This window comes from Halictus rubicundus, chromosome 2 (genome assembly GCF_050948215.1).
Source record: "Halictus rubicundus isolate RS-2024b chromosome 2, iyHalRubi1_principal, whole genome shotgun sequence".
Classification (NCBI taxonomy): Eukaryota; Metazoa; Arthropoda; class Insecta; order Hymenoptera; family Halictidae; genus Halictus; species Halictus rubicundus.
This window is the reverse complement of record NC_135150.1, coordinates 15571612-15580212: the sequence shown is the minus strand read 5'-3', so window position 1 is coordinate 15580212 and position 8601 is coordinate 15571612. Positions and strand designations below refer to the sequence as shown.

Here is an 8601-nt window from a genome sequence, read left to right as displayed (position 1 = left end):
TGTGTACCACCGTGTGTCGCAATTACTCCCACGTCACCGTGCATTGAAATCTCCGCGCCGCTAAACGTCGCCGGGGACGACGCCGCGTTTAGACAATTTTCTGAAACGCTTTGTCTCCCGCAACTCGCCGGGAAGACGTTCCCGACTCGCTTGGAGAATTTCTGGAATTTCTGGGCCATTCGTAACCCTTTGAACTCGAAGCTATTTTAACTCCAGAACGAAACATTTCTTCCGACCTAGAATATTCTATATATTCTTTTTCGTGTTATACGTACGAAAATGGTGCAATTTACTCGTACAATACTGAAGTGAATTTATTAATTCCAAACAAATTTAATAGTGTAAAAAATATTATGATGATACAACTACTTTTTACGGCGCTTTACAGTCGCCATTTGAGTGCTAAGGGATCTGTCAAAATGACGGATTCTGATATTTTTAATCTACGAATATTGAGATTGTAGAGATGCATCCACGAAGAATTATTTAACAAATTGATTTCTATGGATATATATTAAAATGAAAATTGCTACAAATTTTTATAGATATATCTATGTTATTTTCATAAAGTAACGTAAAATTTTTAGTGCTCCGTAAACCTAGTGTTAAGGTGCTAGGTGTGTCCTTAACCCCCGTACGTTATTGCAAGTGTGCGTAATTATAATTGAAAAAAAAAAGAAGCCACTTATAGTCGTCCCGTATCCTATCCTATACTTTATTGATCGATAAAAAAGATATTGAACATTACCGAGTGTATTCACATTGCGACCCAAAGCAATAAAATTTGAGCAACTTTTTTACCAATTATTGAAGACCAAACATCCAGTTGAACAAACTGCAGGAGTTAGCGCTCCTCGCAGCACGTGGCTGTCGATCGCTGGCGAGTCACACAGTTGATCGGCGAAAAATCCTGAACAATGATTCCGTTGCCATAAATCGAGCTCGCGGGAAACACGGCTCTAGCCGTCGCGGAACGGACGCATTAGCATCGCGCGTTGCATCTGAACCGTAAAAGGAACCATCGGCGAGTATCCTGGCCGAGGATGATCTTTCAAGTGAGAGGAGGACTCGTCCTTGTCTGTTCGGTTGGACGCCACCGCGCCGCGCCGCGCTGCGCTGCGCAGAGCGTGTACATCATGCCCAGGCCGGCCAGGACGCCTCTCAAGATCAGGCATCCGCGTGTGACCACACATGTGTAATTCCAATTAACATCGCGGCCAGCCGGCTCTCGAGCTCGCTTTTGCTCAGCGCCTAATGCCAGAGCGTTACGAGTTACACGCGAGTTATTTCGCGCTAAGGTTAACGCGTGCGCGCCGCCTATAGCCTGGCTAAATCACTGACCGATTGACTTTTATTCCGTTTCCACTCGATCGTTGTTCCCTTGGCGAACACCGACGCCAATCGGCCCAGAATCTCATGCTGCAGGATCCAACGCACAGTCCCTTGAAAACGTACTTGAAAGGACGACCTGTTCAGTGAACGAACATAATTCGTGTCAACACTAGAGAATACAGTGATTTCTGTGTATATGTCGCCGGGGCCTGGATGATAAATGTCGCGGAGTTATCCCCACTACCGCGGGGCGACGAAGCTCGAGAGGCCTCGGACGCAGAGGAGTGTAAACACGGCTCGGGTATGTCTCCTGGACGATACACGACACTGGCGAGACCCGTGATGTTGACACATATCGAGACCTCACTGTACTTACATTACTTCTACGTAAAAAAAAGTCGAAATCAGTATACATGAAACCATGGTAAAAATAGCGTTGAATAAGAAAATTTAGAATTTGTCATTTCGACGGGGGCCTAGTTCTAGTGTTAAAACAGAAAATAACATTTCTGATGAGCCCCCTTCATGAGCCACTGATTTAGACTTTTTGATATTTTTTGATAGCTAGCTTCGAATTCTAGAAACTAAACGCGTGAAAGTGTATCCTTTCTAGTAACCCCATTTCGAGTAATAAATTTTGAAATAGTCTGCAGGGTAAGTACAGTGCACCGAAACTGAAGTGTTAATTGCATGATCCACATTGCAGTTTTTCCCCATTTTCGTAGAGATATCGCACGCTTTCGCGAAGCAGACCGTGTGCACAGTCCAGGTACAATCACGGGAAAATCATCGGCGATTTGCGCCAGCTAATGCGCAGCCGCCGCGCCGCGAAAACCGTAACGACGATCCGGTAATTGGACCGAGATTCGCGCGAGATTGTATCGCGCGATGAGCTTCGGGAATTTCCCCGTAACCGCGTCATTTTTGCGGACCCGTGCCTACGATCTTTCCACACCTGACGATCCCATTAACCTTTCTGTTGCGCAATCGCTTTGGAACCGCTCGAACCACTCGGCTTTCTCAAAATCCCCATTGCGAAATGGGCGGAGAATCTGTGCCGATTTTTTGCCGATCTATTCTAGTGTGTTCTCTGATGGGCTACCGTGTTGCCGTAATTATTGGGCTGAGAGTGCTTATGCAAATTTATGTCTTCATCGTCAGCTACCAAGAGACTAAAAGAGGTTCGTCTCCTATATAGTAATGGCTACAGTGTTTTAAAAATAATGGGAAGAAGAGATTCTGCGAAAGCTTCGAGTTTTTTGTTCTGAACATTTTTGTAGATGGCTCACTTTTGAAGATCTTCACTGTTTTTTATGCATTGTTTGCTTTTAACACTAAACCTACCAAAATGACCGGTTTTCTACTTCACAATTGTTGAAATTATAAAAACGTTTTCATAGGGAATTACTGAATTCACTTCTTTATTTAAGTACGTATTATAATGAAAATCGTTCAAAGTTTATGTAAATTCAATCTTTTCCCTTCTATAAGACGTTTCACTTTTATATGTTTTGTGCCTGGTAGGTTTAGTGTCAACCCATTACCCGCCGCAATTCAAAAATACAAAAGAAAATTAAATTAACTGTATAATGATATTCATATTAACCAACTGGAACTATTTTTGCCGTAATTGTTATTGTTCTTATTTAAATATAAAAATTACAGCCTGTCCCATTTTTGGGACATTGGCGGAATGTACTATAGTATACTAAAAAAACAAAATTAAAATTATATGTTCTGAACGGATTTATTAGGGGGGCCCATAAGTGATCAATTATTTTGAAATCTAAAACAAACTTTGTAGTAAATTTAATCATCAAGGACAGTTTACCATCTTTCCTGCAAATTTTCTCCTTAAATCTTCCACGGAAGTGAATGTTTTATTTCTTAAATAATGCTCCAGAGATTTGAAAAGATGATAGTCAGAGAATGGGGCAGGGCATTGTCAATTTGCAGTATTACACCTTTTCTGTGGATTAGAGATGCCCTCTTTTTCAATAGATCTGAATACAGCCGTTGTAATTGTTGACAATACAACTCAGCAGTAACTGTTTCTCCAGGTTTCAACAACTCAAAGTGAATTATGCCACGGCAGTCCCACCAAATGCACAGTAACACGTTTCTAAGTGATAAGCTAGGTTTAGGGGTTGATATTGCGGTTTGATTTGCAGAAAGCCATTGCTTGAAACGCTTTATGTCATCATAAAGAATCCATTTTTCATCTCCGGTAACGATTCTGCTAAGAAATGGATCTCTACGAAATTTGCATTAAATCCCGCATGAAAATGAAAAAGTATGCAATGGCGAATATGATCCTCGGAAGGTACGGACGCCGCCATTTTATTACAGGGCTGTAAAAAAAGAATTATATTTTTTAGAATATTTAGAACACAGGCTGCTTTATCAAAAACTGTAAAAGAATACGTGTTTCCTCTCGAACGATCGGTACAGAACTAAAGGCAGAACAAATTCTTTGCAAATAATTGATTACTTATAGGTATCCCTAATATTACGAGTCCGGCATTAATGGTCGAAGTGCGGGCAAAAACGGAAGGAGGAAACAAGAAGAGCGGATTGACGGGGATAAAGGCCGCGGGTCCGTGTCCTTGTGCGGCGCAGGACTCTCCAGGACACGGACCACACACGGCGAGGCAAGTGTATCGTAAGTGGCCTTTATTTCGAGAGAAAATATTATCGCAGGCATCGGGCCCGCGGATAATGCTCGCGGTTGTGCTCGCCGGTGTAGTTCGGAATAATATTTTGTCCGGTCTCGAGGCGGCGTGGAACCGCGTTTAGCGAGTGCTCTATTCGTTGGTCGTTTGTCAGGTGAAAAGTGGCTGTCGTGTCCGCCATCGGAGGAGCTCCACCGAACAGGATCGCTTGACAATTACCGAGCTAAAAAGGGAGCCAAGTTCGAGCATTGTGCCCGGGAGAAAAATCAAACCGATTTCCGTGCTGGCCCGTGTGCATCGCACGCGGTCGATTCGGCGATCTTTTACAAATGCGAAATTTATCTGGCGATCTGGACCGTGGGTCAATCTCGGGCCGATGGACATCTCTCTTTCAAGTGGCTCGGCCTGACTCTATTGTCGGGCCGGGTCAACGGGGTCGTCATTGTCCCGTTCGGGGCCACTCTCGAATGGATGTTTTGGTTTTCGTGAATGCGTCCGATGGCACCTTCGAGTGGCCGGCCTCGATCGGTCGTTTTTCTTCCATCCGGAGATTTTTCTCCTTCAGCTCCGGGACTGGGATCTCCTCCTCTTTCCCGTTCGCCATTGTCTACCGGTGCTCCTGTGTTCTTGCCACCGATTGTGCGCCGAAGAAAGGAAACCGCTGGAAGACGGATCGAAGAACGTCACCCGGCGTCGATGAATTATCGCCGCGCGTCTCGATCGCTAACTACAGTGACGCCTAACGGGTCGCCGATTTATCTCGATTTCCACTTCTTCGGGATCTACAGGCTTTTCCGGGCGGATCGTAGGTGTGGCCGCATCGCAGCCGACAGCCTTTCGAACAGTGTCGCGCACTGGACCGATTGATTCGTTCGTCACGAGCATTCCCGGCTTCTTGGAACAGAGAAAGCCACAATGCTGGGATAGGTAATTGCACTGAAATGCGATGAAAGGGCTACGGTAATTAATGATTCGCTTTGTGATCCGTGAGCTTGAAACCGTTACGTGCTGTGGTCGCTTAATTGCGAAATTATGTGTTTTAGCGGCGGAGAAGAGATTTACAAGAAAGCCGGTGGAACCGATCAACTTTACCGATATGGAGTCATCGGGGAGGCGATTAATCATGTTACAGAGAAATAGCACGGTGGCACATGTCCTTTTGTCTATACCTCTCGGGTCTGGAACTCGACGAACAACGCATTAGGTTTGTAACAAATGTTACCGATCGATGTTCGGCAAAATAAAAATCCTGACGAACTTTCAAAAATCCTAAGGCACTTTCATCTTTGTTTGCAAGGCACGTCGGGTCTGTAGCCTACGTACTTATTACTTACTTATTAATTACTTACTTACTTACCTATTACTGTGCCTATGTTAATTATACTTATTTTTAAAGCGTAATGAATTTTCAAAAAGATATTAAACTCCTAAATTAACATATTAACTGATTTTAAAGAAAAAATTGATATCTCTCTTTTAGTATTCATTGTGCTTTAAAAATAAGTGTAATTAATATAGGAACAGCGATTGGTACCCCCACAGTAATTTGGTTACTTACGCTATTCTTTCGACGAAACAGGATATTTCAGAGGAAACATGAATGACCTTGAATCTACCTAACAAGAAATTCTCCATCATCGTAGAATGCAACTCTCGTAATAAATATTGTATCTTCGTTGGAAACAATTTTTCCATAAAGTCAAAACCTACGGAAACACGGCCCAGTTATTTTTTTTTTCTCGTTGCGGCCTCGGCAGAGCGGCTTGAAAAATCGGCCGATTAACAGGTTGAAGTTCATCTCCGCCGAATCGAGGGGGTAGCCAATCTCCCGAGGGGGGTCCGCCGGAACGTTCGCCGTTATATAATCCCGCTGATTAATTGGAGCGCCGCTATCGTCGTAATTCGTCGTTTCCACGAACTCCCGGGGCAGGCGAGCGAGTGGTCGAAAAGCTCGAGGCAGATCGCGCGAGTCATTCATCACGCGCTTGTTAATTTCTTGTTATGAATCGACGCCGGGTCGACTACTGGCACCGACCTGAATGTCTTTAATAAGCGGAGAAGCGGAACGCTCCGTTCGAGAGCATCGCGGCGAGCATGGTGCATGCGAGATACAGATTGCGGCCGATTGTGACCGGCAGCCATGATTAATCGCGACGATCAACCCTCGCGCGAGAGGAACGCTCGCCCTTTCCAGCTCCCTCAATGCCCGCAATTAACCCGTTCGCAACCGATGACGTACTGGTACGTCAAACTCTGGCCGAGTCCGCTGACCACGTACTGGAACCTCCGAATCGAACTCGGCCCTTTCCGCTTACGTCGAAATCGAACTATTTTCGCGGATTGACTCACTATGTTTATGCGCTGGATAAGGTTTGGTTATGGATATGGTTTCCCCCACTTTAATTTCCCTTTCTACCGCGCTATTCCCCCTCGCTTCCGGTACTGGCAGAGAGGGGGTAACTTTTTCCTCTCGGCTCGTGCCCCCTCCCTACTCTACCTTCCCCTTCCACGACTCTATTCCCCCACGCTTCCGCTGCGGCCCGGTCACGTGACACGTTTCGCGTCTCTGTCGTGCATACTCCGGTGCTAGCAGAGAGGGGGTAACTTTTTCCCCTCGATTCGTGCTCCCTCCCCACTCTACATTCCCCTTCCACGGGATTCCCCCACACTTCTGCCACGGTCCGACGCGTTTCGTCTCTGTCGTGCGTGTGTCACATGTGACGTGACCAATCCGGTACTGGCAGAGAGGGGGTAACTGTATTCCCCTTAATTCGAGTCAATTCCCCTGATCCAGCGACACTGCTGCGATGGCGAATAGGTTAACTCAGAGGATCCCAAACTTATTCGGTCTATCGCTCCTTTTTCAGATAAACAATTACTCGGCAGTCCCCTGAAACTTCTGTAAGTGAACAAACAAGAAGATTTGGAAAATTTGCGTTGTTTTATATATCTATATACCGTTCCAGTTACGCGCAAGGGAAGCTCACTTCGGGAAGCAGTGGGCCAGCAGAATGGACCCCCGAGCCTCGAAATTCGATTTTTTTGCGAAAACCTCGACACGATCTCGAGTCAGCTCGGGGACGATCCTCGATAACGTACGATCGCGGAAAAAACACGGGCCTGACGTGCTTAAGGCCGCGTCAATCACGCTCCGGTTACGTCAGTACACTCTCGCGGCGGAATAAGAGGTAATTACGTCCGATTAAGCGCTCGCCACCGTGAAAATAAATGTTCTCTGATAGGATGGTAAATATGTCGAGCGAGATCCGCTAATAACCGAGCAACATGCGATGCTTGCCAAGAGCGCGGACGTTCGCGAGGAATGCCGACGGTTTTGCGGAATGATTTATCCCGCGGATCGGATTCACCGCGATCCGATCGATTCGGATTGCCACATCGTAAACAACGGACTTTGTCCAAGCTCGTATGCGCGTTCGTTGTAATAAAACTGCGCCGAACTGTGCCTAAATCGCGTATTGTTCCCGGTTGTCTCGCACGTGCGACTCCCAGCTGAAACATTCCGTTGTTTTTAGAAGTAATAAGTATTCCTTAGCTCTTTGAGAACGAATGTCGAAAATCATGATTGTATATATAATTCCTGAAGTTACCAAAGATTTAATTGTGCACATAAGAAGCGACCAGTATACATTATTCATTGTTTCTACTATTTAACTATTACTATTTACTATTCCTATTATTATCGTTCCTATTATTAAATTTTGTTAGTATGTATATCTTGAAAAATCCTCGTTCGCTTTAGTCACAAAATGATTTCCACGCTGGTTTTCTATTTAAAATTACTATGGACCCATTATTGCACAAGACCTTGTATACGTTTTACTTTTTATTCTTTCAAGTCTCTATATTTTATTTCGAGTTTTATTCAAGCATCTTGAATTATAACTTCTAGAATTTTCAAAAAGGAGAGAATTTGATCATCACCAAATTCTATATCAATCTGTACATCTCCAGTCCAAGTTTCAATTTAAATAAATCGTTTCATAAACATTAGAACAAAGGAGCAATTTACTTCACAGACTAAAAGTCTTTTTACAGTAACGATACATCAAAAATGTCCTGAATCTTGCTAAATTCGATCGTTTTATTGGTTACTATTATCTGTTGGTTAGGGCATCTTTCTTGCGCAAACCGTTCGCTCGAGCCGAGCCTACCGAACGAGAAAACACACGCGTCGAAGAGTGGGGAGAGAAATGCGTCGTGATTTTTCGAACGGCGCGTTAAAAAGAGCCGCAGAGAACATCTGTTCTGGAAGTCGGACGGGTCATTAATACGGAAGAGCGACACCTCGGAGGCCCGTGAAATCCTGAGGATCTCGTTATGCGTAACCGAGTACACGGAAGTGGTACAATGCCGGGGCGCCCCCGAGAAGAAAGGGAAAGGTGGTCCCTTAATCTGACGGGGCACATAAATTCGCGGGAACGAGTCAGTTTTCGTCGGCAGCACAACAAATCCGGGTGCCGCGTCTAAAAGGGTTTCGCCAGATGTTCGATCGGATCTCGTCTGTCTCCGATTCTCATGGCCGATCTGACTAGACGATTATCGGCGATCGTAGCCATCCGGTCGTCTCGGAAATTGC

At 45.0% G+C, this 8601-nt stretch overlaps 1 long non-coding RNA gene across 1 annotated transcript; it reads right to left on the bottom strand.

Annotated features, from left to right (window-relative positions):
• Positions 1-774: 774 nt before the first annotated feature.
• LOC143362667 (uncharacterized) lies at positions 775-2096 on the bottom strand. The gene is made up of 3 exons (XR_013083680.1): positions 2002-2096; positions 1342-1468; positions 775-1251 (listed from the first exon to the last, which is right to left on the bottom strand). It is a non-coding gene; the product is annotated as an uncharacterized LOC143362667 (long non-coding RNA).
• Between the last annotated feature and the right edge of the window lie 6505 nt (positions 2097-8601).